The following is a 13,342-nucleotide window of genomic DNA, read 5'->3' as shown; positions in this document are numbered from 1 at the left end:
ACACTGGGACAAGGCGTAGCTCTAACTGCTTCAGACTCCCTGCCGTTATGTGATTGGCCAGCTTGATATATGTATAAAGAGAGAGCTGGTTTGGTGATATGTTCATATACATATGGTCTGGGAGAGCAATAAAAAGAAATCAATAAAAAGAAATCAATGTTCCTTTACAATAAATAAGAGTGGTGATGGGTATGAGGGCCAAACTGGGACAAGACCTAGCACTAACTGCACCTGACTCCTTACCGCCATCTGCCAGGCCTGCTTGGTGTATGTATAAAGAGAATGCTGCTCTGGTGATATGTTCATATACATATAGTCTGTGAAATCAATAAAAAATTCAATAAAAAGCAATCAATGTTCCTTTACAATCAATGTGAGTGGTGAGGGGTATGAGGGCGGCACTGGGACAAAGCCTAGCACTAACTACTGCTGACACCTTGCCGCCATCTGCCTGGTCTGTTAGATATATGTATAAAGAGAAATTAGTTTTTTTGATATGTTCATATACACATTCTGTGGGAAATCAAAAGAAAAAATCAATGTTCCTTTACAATCAAATAGAGTGGTGGCGGGTATCAGAGTGGCACTGGGACAAGGCCTAGCACTTTCTGCCCCTGACTCCTTGCCACCATCTGCCCGGCCCGCTAGATATATGTATAAAGAGAAAGTCTGTTTGGTAATATGTTCATATACATATGGTCTGGGAAACCAATAAAAAAAATTCAATGTTCCTTTACAATCAATGTAAGTGATGACGGGTAGGAGGGCAGCACTGGGAAAAGGCCCTGCCCTAACGGCCGCTGACTGCTTGCAGCCATCTGCCTGGATTGTTTGATATATGTATAAAGAGAGAGTTGGTTTGGTGATATGTTCATATACATATTGTCTGGGAAATCAATAAAAAAATTCTATGTCCCTTAACAATCATGTGAGTGGTGACAGGTATGAGGGCGGCACTGGGACAAGTCCTAGCACTAACTGCTCCTGACTCCTATCGTTATCTGTCCGCTGGATATATGTATAAAGAGAGAGTTGGTTTGGTGAAATGTTTATATCTATATGGTCTGGGAAAACAACAAAAATTTTCAATGTTCTTGTACAATCAATGTGAGTGGTGACGGGTATTAGGGTGGCACTGGGAGAAGGCCTAGCACTAACTGCCCCTGACTCTTATCGTTATCTGCCAACTTGATATATGTATAAAGAGAGAGTTGGTTTGGTGATATGTTCATGTACATATTGTCTGGGAAATCAATCATAAAATTCAATGTTCCTTTACACTCATGTGAGTGGTGACGGGTATGAGGGCGGCACTGGAAAAAGGCCTTGCACTAACGGCCGCTGACTCCTTGCCATCATCTGTTTGGCCAGCTTGATATATGTATAAAGAGAAAGTTGGTTTGGTGAAATTTTCATATCCATATGGTCTGGGAAATCAAAAACAAAAAATTTTCAATGTTCTTGTACAATCAATGTGAATGGTGACGGGTATGAGGGCGACACTGAGACAAGTCGTAGCACTAACTGCCCCTGACACCTTGCCGCAATATGCCTGGCCTGCTTGTTACCTGAAATAGGAAGGGAGGAGCCAAATCAGGAGTAGTTGAAAGTAGGGTGCAGCAGACTACTAAAATTGGTAACAGCATTAGGTCGGGAAATTCTAGTAATAGGAAAAGAAAAGTCTTGCTGCTAGGTAGCAGTCATGGGAGGGGTGTAGGCCAACTAGTGTAGGAAAAATTAGGAGCAGATTACCAGGTCACGAGTTTGTTTAAGCCAAGTGCTAGGCTTAGCCAGGTGATAGAAAACATAGGACCACTCTGTAGGGACTTTGACAAGAATGATGAGGTGATAGTAATAGGTGGGGCTGGAAACATCCTGGCTAAGGATAGGAATTATGATATTAAGAGTGACCTGGATAAAATAGGAGCTGCAACAGGATGTAAGAATGTGGGTTTTGTTGAGGTATTGCAGCGTTATGATCAGCCCTCGGTTAACCCTTCTGTGTGGCGAGTTCACAGAGAGTTGAGCGAGAAGCTGCTGGATGGTGCAAAGACACACATTTATACAGTGCCTGTTGGTAGCATTGGGAGATGGGGATACACTCAACATGGCCTGCACCTAAATAGTCTAGGGCAGGATAGATTAGCTGATTTAGTTTTAGGTCGTCTAAAGGGAGCCACCAGCACTCAAGGCAAAACCCCTGTGACCCGAAAGGGCATAGGGGCACCTTTTTTAGGTTGAACAAGATGTCCACACAGACAGCTCTTAAAGGTAAAAAAATAAATGGTTCAAATAAAGGTAGAGGAAACAGTTTTGTTAATATATTTCACCAAAATATCAGGGGATTAAGGAACAAAATAGACGAACTAATAATTTGTTTTGGCAATATAAAAAATAGATCAGAAGTTGATGTACTTTGCCTGTCTGAACATCATATAACTACACAAATGGAAAATGTAAATATTAATGGGTATAAACTAGCAACTTATTTTTGTAGAGACAATATGGAGAAAGGAGGAGCTGCCATTTATGTTAAGGGGGAACATAGTTTTAAAAACATAGAGACCACAAAATTCTGTGTAGAACAGCACATTGAAGTATGTGCTTGTGAGCTTAAATTGGACAGTGGTAAATTCATAATTGTGACTGTGTATAGGTCCCCACTTGAAAATTTTCAAATTTTTCCTAAAAACCTAGATCTCTTGCTGCATTATCTGTCAGAAAAGGGAAAACACATTATCATTTGTGGAGATTTTAACGTAGATTTTCTTAAACACTCAAGCAAGAAGAACGACCTTGAACTATTACTTTGCTCTTACAATCTGGCATCAGTCATTGATTTTCCTACTTGTATTGTACAAGACAGTAGCACCCTGATAGATAACATTTTCATAGACCAAGATAAATTAAAAGAAGTAAGCACGTATCCTATTAAGAACGGGCTTTCTGATCACGATGCACAGCTACTTTCAATTCATGACTTTGCTCCATACAGTAATGTGAAAAAAACAAACAAAATAATATGCCCAATTAACCATATAACAATTCAACAATTTAAGGAAAGCTTGAAAAGGGTAGACTGGGAGGATGTTTATCGGGAACCTGATGCAAATGTTAAATTTAACTTATTCCATGATAAACTTGTGGGTATATTTGAAAACAGTTTTCCTAAGAAATTAGTGAATCATAATTCAAATAAACTTGATAAAAAACCATGGCTGACTAAAGGGATTAAAATTTCTTGTAGCCGGAAATGGGAACTATACCAAGACACTAGAATAAGTCGAGATGAAGAAAAGCTCAAGCATTATAAGAAATATTGTAATATATTAAGGAAAGTTATAAAAAAATCCAGAAGTATGTGTATCAAGTCTGAGATTAGCACCTCTGATGACAAAGTTAAAACAATATGGAATATAGTTAAAAGGGAAACAGGGCAACCAAGGTCACAGGACAACAGTATTACTGTTAAGCACAATGAAAAGCTTATAAATGAAAAATCACAGGTTGAAAATATTTTTAATAATCATTTTATAAATGTAGTGGAAAATATATGCACCAGCTGCTCACCAGATAGGGCAGAACTCTATATGAAAGAGGCATTCCTGGTGCAAACAAATGAAATTGAAATCCTACCCACATCACCATCTGAAATTAAGAAAATAATAAATTCACTTAAGAATAAAAACTCACATGTAACTGATGGTATCTCCAATAGAATACTAAAATCTTGTCCACACCTGATAAGTCGAGTTCTTAGCCACATATGTAATAGCTTTTTGAATCAGGGAATATTTCCTGACAGATTGAAATATGCCATAGTTAAACCCTTGTATAAAAATGGTGACAAGACAGACGTCAACAATTACCATCCTATTTCACTTCTGACATCCTTCTCAAAAGCGTTTGAAAAAGTAATGTACTCAAGAGTAACTTTACACATTAGTGGGAATAACGTTTTGAGGGAATTAGGTGATAGTTGTAGGTAAACAACTAGTATTCTCTCATATGACAATTTATTAGCACTTCACGTCTACACCGATACAAGTCCATGAGGCTAACTAACTCGTTAGCGGAAAACATCCTCCAAAACTCTCCATCTCAAAGATAGCACACTTACACTCTTTACAAATATCGATATTTACGGCGCTCCACGCCACATAGCCCCCCCCCCCCCCCCCCGCGCAGTATGGTGTACGGGGGGAATGGGGGGAGGGGGGGTGAGAAGTTAGGAAGGTAACATACAGTTCTTCAGCGTCAGGCGGTAGGAGACCGGGGCGTGAAACCCGGTATGTCAACGGCAAAATCAGCAAGCGAAGCCGGCGGCCGAAGACGACGTCCTGTCCTGGAGTGGAGGTGTAGCACTCCGTCTGCAGGCAGGCGGAGAATCACCTTGCCAGAAGGCCTAACAAAGGCACGCAAATTGCCACACGCAGCACTTGTGCTTAATTTAAAGCGACGCACCACACGAGTTTCTGCACTCCCTCCCTCAATTTTGTCACACGAGAGTAACACACACGCCTTATCACCATCAACAACAACAGATAATTTATGTATGTCATCAGGATGTACATGTGTTGTGAATTCTTGGGTGGCACCTGTACGAGCCAGGGGAGGGGGGCGGCAGGGAGGTGTGGGGAAGCCATGGCAGGGAGAAGCGTTTGCGGAGAGGGGTGTGGCAGGTGCACTGGACTGCGCAGGCGACAACCTCGGGTGATCAACTGACGACCGAGGGAGTGTGGCCGAAGGCAACGAGGAGCCCACATGGATTGAACGGCGTGACCAAGAGCTGTCACACGAAGATGGTGACACAATGGTAGAATCCAAGTGGTTGGCAGCTCGACTGCGAGGGCTGGGAGGAGTGAAGCCTCGAAAAGTTTGGCCACTCGAATTAGATGAGAGCGGAGAAGAAGCAGTGCTCGGCAAAGAAGCCCCTGTGGAGAATCAGTACCCGAATGTATGGTATGAGAAGATGAGTGGCCACTTGAAGTAGGACTGGAAGAGATAGGGGCCGAATCAGGGGGGTCCACCTGAGGCTCAATGAAAGCTGGTTTCACTCGGTTGAGTGAGACCGTGGTTACAGAGTCTTTTATGAGGAGGTCCATGTTATTCCCGGAGCGTTTGACAACCTTGTAAGGACCTGTGTAGGGTGACTGAGAGGGGCTTTGATTGAGTCATCTCTGAGAAACACATACCCACAAGAGTCTAGAGTGCACGGTATGTACACGTGCGGAGGTGTATGACTAGCCGGAAGTGGCGGCTGAAGTTTGCTGCAGTGCAAGCACACTCGCTCGAGAAGTGAAGGGAGTTCGGCGGGCCGAGGAAGTGGGGTCGGAGCGACTAATTCTCCAGGCAAAACCACCGGTTGGCCATACACAAACTCGGCTACGGAACCCTTGAGATCTTCCTTGAAAGTCGCACGAAGGCCAAGAAGCACCAAGGGCAGTGCTTCTGTCCATAGTGAGTCATGACAACGCAAGGCAGACTTTAAGGTACGATGCCATCGCTCGACAAGCCCATTGCTTTGGGGGTGGTATGCAGAAGTATGAATTTTGACAATACCACACATTTTACATAAATCGGAGAAAACTGAAGACTCAAATTGCCGTCCCTGGTCAGTAGTGAGGTAAACAGGTGAGCCAAATCTAGAGATCCACGAATCTAAGAATGCTCGGCTTATTGTCTCAGAGGTAATGTTTGGAATAGGCACGGCCTCAGCCCACCGAGTCATCCTGTCAATGGCTGTAAACAAGTAACGGAAACCCACGGACGGGGGCAAAGGTCCTACAAGGTCCACATGAATATGATGAAACCAGCCTGGCGGTTGGGCAAAACAGCCAAGGGATGGGGAAGTGTGCCTGGAAACTTTGTTCTGTTGACACAACAAGCATGTCCGGGCCCAAGACTGACAGTTGCGGCGCATGTCTCTCCAAACAAACCGTTCAGATACCAGACGGGTGGAAGCTTTGACACCGGGGTGTGCTAATGTGTGTAATTTGTCAAAGACCTGGCGCTGAAGGGGCTTAGGAATGAATGGCCGCAACGTACCAGTCGATTCATCACACCACACTAATTCAGGTATGCCGGGGAAAGTAGAGCGTACCGGTTTGAGAGAGGAGCTGTGGTCCGAAATCAACTGCATGGTATCAGGGTCCGCCGATTGCAACCGAGGTAGGTCTGTTAAGTCAATTAAGGTTGTGACAGCACCTACACGTGAGAGAAAATCAGCAACCACATTGTCCGCTCCTCGGATGTAGCGAATGTCATTTGTAAATTGCAAGATGTAGTCGATGTGACGAAAGCGTCGTAGGGGCGGATCAGACGAAGGATTTTTTATCGCAGGAACCAACGGCTTGTGATCAGTGAGCACATAGAAATCTCGTCCCTCAACATCAGTTTTGAAGTGTTTTATGGCCTCGTACACTGCAATTAATTCTCTGTCGAATGCTGAGTATTTCTTCTGTGCAGTGTTTAACTTTTTTGAGAAAAACTGCAGGGGTGTCGTAACATCATTGTATGTCTGACTCAGTACTGCGCCGACAGCACTGTCACTAGCGTCAGTAGTGATAAACATTGTCGCGTCCACACGTGGGTGAGCAATAGTGACAGCGGAGGCCAACAGCTGTTTGAGTTCGTTAAATGCCTTGTCCATGTCTGGTGTCCATGGGACCTGGCGGGTGCCGGAAGTTTGTGAGCCGGCGAGTGCATCTGTGAGAGGTGCCTGCACTGCAGAAGCAGCTGGCAAATGTTTACGGTAATAATTAACTGTTCCGATGAACCTGCGTAATTCCCTATAGGTCTGGGGGCGTGGCATCTCAAGAACAGGCTTGATCTTGTCCTGCGGTGGTGTCAGACCGTCCGACGACACAACATAACTTAGGAATGTGACGGATGACTGGTGCAATTGAGTCTTTTTATTGTTCAGTTCTATACCAGCAGCTGCTAACGTGTCTGTCACGACTTGAACACGCTCCTTACTCTGTTCCAAAGTATGAGCAAAAACCAATATGTCGTCCATGTATACGAAACAAAAGTCTAAATTGGATAAGGTTTGATTGATGAAATGCTGCCACGTTTGGGGGGCGTTTTTCAACCCAATAGGCATAAATTTGTATTGAAACAACCTGAAGGGAGTGGTTATGGCAGTCTTTTCAATATCCTTCGGAGCCATGGGGATCTGATGAAATGCGTGCTTGCAGTCCAAAACAGAGAAGTACTCTGCACCTGCGAGCGCATGATTGAAGTCCGCAATGTGTGGGACCGGGTATTTATCAATGGTGGTGCGGGCATTTAAACGCCTATTGTCTCCGACCATACGCCAAGTACCGTCTTTCTTTTGATCAAACAAGATAGGACTAGCCCAGCAACCGGAAGAAGGTTCAATTATTCCCTTTTGTAATAAATCATCTAATTTTTCTTTTGAAATTTTCATAAATTCCGGCTTGAGGCGGCGTGGGCGTTGCGATATGGGCGGCCCAGCGGTTAGACGTAACCGGTGAACTGTGCCACTAGTGACTACTGCAATACGTGGCGCGGCAAAACAGTCAGATGTCCGTGAAGCGGAGCAGGCGGTGGCAGGCAAGCAAAGCTGTGGCGCTCAGGCGTGCCAATCGCTTGAAGGCTGCGTAGCGAACGCACGCATGTTAACCTGGGCGAGGTTGGTACACAGGTTTTTGGTAGCGGGCCGTGCCGCTACGCGCGCTGTAGGCCCGAGTGGGTGTGGCCTAACAGCAGACGGCTGTATTTCATTGCCACGGGCTTGGGAGGTTAATTGTTCATTCGAAACACATGGAACATGAGCACACAGGCATACACTGTCATTACAAGGGGGAATGCTGACACAGTTTGCAGAGTTCACAACATTGTCATTAATGTGTGCGGGCACGGGAACACCAGATTGGCACGGACTAACCTTGTCTGTAGCCGACGAGTCGTCCGCTTGTAGTGACGCGAGGCGTTGTTGTGTGGAGGTCAACTCGTGATGTATGTCGCGGGGTTGCAACAGCATTTACCTACGTTCCATCCGCAAGTTCGGAGACTCGGCACGCTTCGCTAGCCACTCGTTTGTCCAAGATAGGTTTGGGCACTTCTTAGCCCAGCGCACATGTTTGGAGTTAGCCGAACTGTCACTCGGCGGAGCGAAAGGAATATGTTTGTTCAGTGGGGGGTAAAACACAGTATTTTTCACAAAATCTAGTGACAACTGATAGTGCCTGAGGAAATCAATTCCGAGAATAGGTTCTTCAACTGTTGACTCTAAAAAGTCCACTTCAGCTTGCACTCGGGTGAAAGTTTCACTGTATACAGTGTAGAACCCGAACACTGTAAGGTAGACAAGTTCACTGCACGAAGTACTGTTTTGTTCGGTTGCACTTTATTGGTCGCTAGGCGGGCCGGTAGCAAAGAGACATCTGCGCCAGTGTCTACCAGAAACCGTACACTCGATTGTAAATCTCGGACATAGACTCGACCACACTTACTGTTGTCCAAAACGGAATGCAACGTTGGATGGTGCATGTTGTTTATGTCGCAGGAGGTGCACCGCTGCCTACCTGCAGTTGGAGTTTGGGTAAGAGCACGGCGACTGGCATTTGCGTGCTTGCTCCCCGAATCTCGCGTGGAAGAAACAGTAAGATTGAGCGGGCCTGTGCTCCTGTGGGTAGTAACTAGGTGACGGAGTATGCGACCCAGAATCTTCCACCGAGGCCGGTGCACTGTCGTTGGGCTGAGCTGGAGGTGCAGGTAGGGCGGCTAGTTTAACAAACTTGTTATTAGCAGCACCAGACAAGGGCGTGGTGTTGGACAGCTTCTTAGTGCGGTCACATCCAGAATGCAGTGCGTGGAGCTCACGCTGCCTGGCGGAGTAAGCTCTATCAGCGGAACGTAAACGTTAATTTACTGGCCTATCCTCATACGCAGAGATTGCAGTCTGGACAGGCAGAGGCAGCTTTTCTGTCCAGATTTCTGCGAGTGTGTCATCAGGCATAACTTGCTCGTCGACGAGAAGACGGATGCACCGCCACAGCTGGGACGGAGACCTGTCGCCGAGACGCTCTTCGTAAATTAGCTGTCGCACGTTTTCTCTCCTGGTTTTTGAGACGCTCTCCAGTATCGTCTGTTTCGCCATAGCATACTTCTCTGCTAGGGGCGGTGCTTTGACCAGATCGTAAATTAAATCGACGTGGTCGTGAAGGTGGTTCATGAGGCACACGAAGCGCGCGTCGTCGTCCAAAGCACACACATTGAATGTTTGCTCAACCAGGTTGAACCAAAATTCCGGGTGAGCGGGTTTGAAGTCTGGTAGATTCGGCACAGCAGTCACTGTGGAGGTGCACCTATTTCTTCGGATGGGAGTAGAGCACGAAGAGGATAGAGTGTCCGAATTACTGGCGTCCTGTAATGCGGGTATCGCAAAGTTCACTTGACGCCGGGGGGGCGGCTGAGAAGCGACGGACGCACAGACAGTGTGAGAATCGTAGTCACAATGTGCGTTCTCATTGACTAGATAGCTCAGAGAGAAGCCGCTAGTACTTACGTACGCCGGTGAATGTCCGTTATGCACTCTGTATTCATTCGGCCGTGAACGGTGTGGTTGGTTGTAAATGTCCGGGTAATTACTGTCCAGCACAGAATTGTTGACTTGATTATGAGCAACACAAGGATCCCACACATGTCCACAAGGATGCACATTCGATGTGATATTGTCTGTTTGGCGAGCATTGAGCACATGTTGACTAACCAGCGCGGAAGGATACCCACGTGGCGGGAAATGGCTCGGGATTGAATTTACTGCGGGATTTTCCAAAGTGGCAAGATTCCGCTCGACACCACGAACTGTATTGAATTGTGCGTTCGACACAGGAGTAGGAATGTTCTGAACAACACTCTGTGGAGAACACGTGGAAAAGTCTAGGCTAACAAAGCCAGAGTCCGCGACCGTTGGCGGTTGGCAGAAACTGGCTGCACTCGATGAATTCCACTGCATGTTCGGGCTGAAAGATTCCGAAGGATCTCGCGGCATATCCACTACGACGGCAGGGATGCTGGAGAGATGTTGCTGAGATCCGGGTGGCAGTGAGTGCTGAAAGGCCATTGTCTGAAGCTAAAACACCGGCCCTCGAGATAGCGAAAAGAAAACCGACGCGGTAGGCGCGTAAATAACACTTCGTGCCGTAACTTGAACGCGTATTACACAAAACGGGGTCACCAGTGAGGGAATTAGGTGATAGTTGTAGGTAAACAACTAGTATTCTCTCATACAACAATTTATTAGCACTTCACGTCTACACCAATACAAGTTCATGAGGCTAACTAACTCGTTAGCGGAAAACATCCTCCAAAACTCTCCATCTCAAAGATAGCACACTTACACTCTTTACAAATATCGATATTTACAGCGCTGCACGCCACAGTTTTAACAAAATGTCAGTTCGGTTTTCAGAAAGGTGTTTCAACAGATAGTGCTATACACGCTATCACTGATCAAATTTTAAATGCTCTGGATAGTAGAACATCACCAATTGGGATTTTCTGTGATCTCTCTAAGGCTTTTGATTGTGTGGATCATGAAATCCTCTTAGATAAGCTGAAGTACTATGGAATGAATGGTTCAGTACACAGATGGTTCACTTCATATTTAACTGGTAGAATGCAGAAGGTTGAAACAGTAAACCCACATAGTACACAAAGGGCATCAGATCATTCAGACTGGGGATGTATCAAGAATGGGGTACCAAAAGGTTCTGTCTTGGGGCCTTTATTGTTTTTAATATATATTAACGACTTGCCTAATTATATTCATTAAGATGCAAACTTGGTTCTCTTTGCAGATGACACAAGTATTGTAATCAATTCTAAAAAGCAAGAATCAGCTGAGGAAAATGCAAATAATGTTTTTCAAATAGTTATTAGGTGGTTTTCCGCAAATGGACTTTCATTGAACTTTAAAAAAACACTGTACATACAATTCAGTACAGGGAAAGGCATAACACCGGAAATAAATATAGAGTGTGGGGGAAAATCTTTAGCTAAAGCAAATTGTTCAAAATTTCTGGGTGTCTCTATTGATCAGAATTTAAACTGGAAGACACACATTGACAATCTACTGAAATGATTGAGCTCAGCTACCTATGCTGTTAGTGTCATAGCAAATTTTGGAGACAAGCACATCAGTAAGTTAGCTTACCATGCATAGTTTCATTCGTTGCTTTCTTACGGAATCATCTTTTGGGGCAATTCATCACTAAGAAAGAAGGTATTTATTGCACAAAGACGTGTTATCAGAATAATGTCTGGGGATCATTCAAGATCATCTTGTACACAATTATTTAAAGAATTAGGGATATTGCCAGTAGCTTCACATTATATATACAGCCTAATGAAATTTGTTGTTAGTAACCCAGATCACTTCAGAATTAATAGCACAGTCCACAGCTACAATACTAGGAGACAGGGTGACCTTCACTACCGTTCATTGAATTTGACATTGGCACAAAAGGGGGTGAATTATACTGCCACAAACATTTTTGGTCAATTCCCAAACAATATCAAAAGTCTGACAGACAACCAATCGGTATTCAAAAGTAAGTTAAGGGAATTCCTGAATGACAACTCCTTCTACTCCATAGATGAATTTTTAGACATAGGCCAAAGAAATACAGTAAGCATTAACAATTGTACCGTATATAAGACTAACAATGATTATTTGGGATAAATGAATCTTGTGTACTTCCACATCATTACGAAAGAGTCGTGTTCATGATCCATGGAACAAGTAATATAACTAACTAACTAACTAACTAACACCTTTTCATCCTTGACCTTATTTACTCTTAGTGCCTTTTTATTATTTGGTAACTTAATGGGAAAGGACATCTTAGCATATACAGAAAGAGTAGATATGAGTTCTTCCACCTTTCTATCTATTGCATGTTCTTGATAAACCTGCAACCAATTACCTTTAGCAGTATAAGACTTAAACATACTTAGATTATAATAATTGACCACACATACTTTCTTTGCTGCCATGTGCACTGAGTCATTGTTACAATTTCGTGTTATATCTGTTCTAAGAAGTAGTGGCCAGTGGTCAGATACCCAGGTCTTAATTACCTCTGACTTGAGTTGCATTAACTCATTTGATACAAATATATTGCCAACACAGGTACCAGTACCTTTATAATGTGGCCTTGTTATTTCTGTGGTTGTAATATAAAGACCAAAAGAATTTAATAAATTATTTACAAATGAGTTATAGATAGTGGGCAACTGAAAATTCAAATTGAAATCTCCATAGATTAGTATCCTACACTTATAATTACAGACTTTCTCACATAAAGACACTAACTTGTTAACAAAATCATCTGTTGACTTGCCTCCCGTCTTAGTTGAGTAATAGTTGTAGTTTTGTAAAGTTCAATCTGTTAACCAAACAGCTGCAATTTCACATGACATTTCTAGAGATAATGCTTTAACTTTTGCTATTGATTCATATTTAATCTCCTTTTTTTAGAAATATAACACACCCGCCATGTTTTTTATTAGTTCTACAATATTTTTCAGCTAGGGTGTAGCCCTCAGGGCAGTATAGACCTATTTCATCATGCTTTAACCAGTGTTCTACGAGACAGTCTACATCTAATTGATAAGTCTCTATGACATATTCCACTACTTCCAACTTATTAGATAAACACTGTACATTCCAGTGAAGGACACTAAAATTATCTGATCTGTGCCTTGGTTAATAAGCGACAGAGTGACATTCACATAACGAAAATTAATGCCATGAATTTCAGTTTGAAGAGTGAAAATGACAATATTAAATTAAATGTAGATTTCACCTCTGTAGACTGTCTGACAAATGCAAAATTTCTAGGAATGAATATTGATTATCAGTTGAAGTCATGAGAACACATAAAGATGCTTGCAAACAAAATGTCATCAGCATGTTATGCCCTTAGAATCCCATCATCAGTGTATAACATGCTGAGCTTTCCAGTTACATACTATTCATATGTACAGTCCGTTATTAGCTATGGCATTCTGTTTTGAGGAAAACATGCACAAAATATGAACACAATTTTTGAACTTCAGAAAAGAGCCAGAAGAATGATAACCAAAAATAGTAGTTGAGCTCATTGAAAATATCTGTTCTAAACACTGTGCATTCAAACTGCACCATGTGAACACCTTTACCAGTCAGTTGTGCATATCAAAAATAACATAGGTTTGTGCAGTAATTACCATTCTGTCCATGAAGATGGAACAACAGCAAGACTCAAGTTGCGTTTACCAAGAAAATATAAATATAAAACGCAAAATAGCATTCAATTAAACTTAAATC

Source organism: Schistocerca gregaria, chromosome 3, assembly GCF_023897955.1.
Source record: "Schistocerca gregaria isolate iqSchGreg1 chromosome 3, iqSchGreg1.2, whole genome shotgun sequence".
Classification (NCBI taxonomy): Eukaryota; Metazoa; Arthropoda; class Insecta; order Orthoptera; family Acrididae; genus Schistocerca; species Schistocerca gregaria.
The sequence above is the reverse complement of the archived record's forward strand: the minus strand, read 5'-3'. Positions refer to the sequence as shown.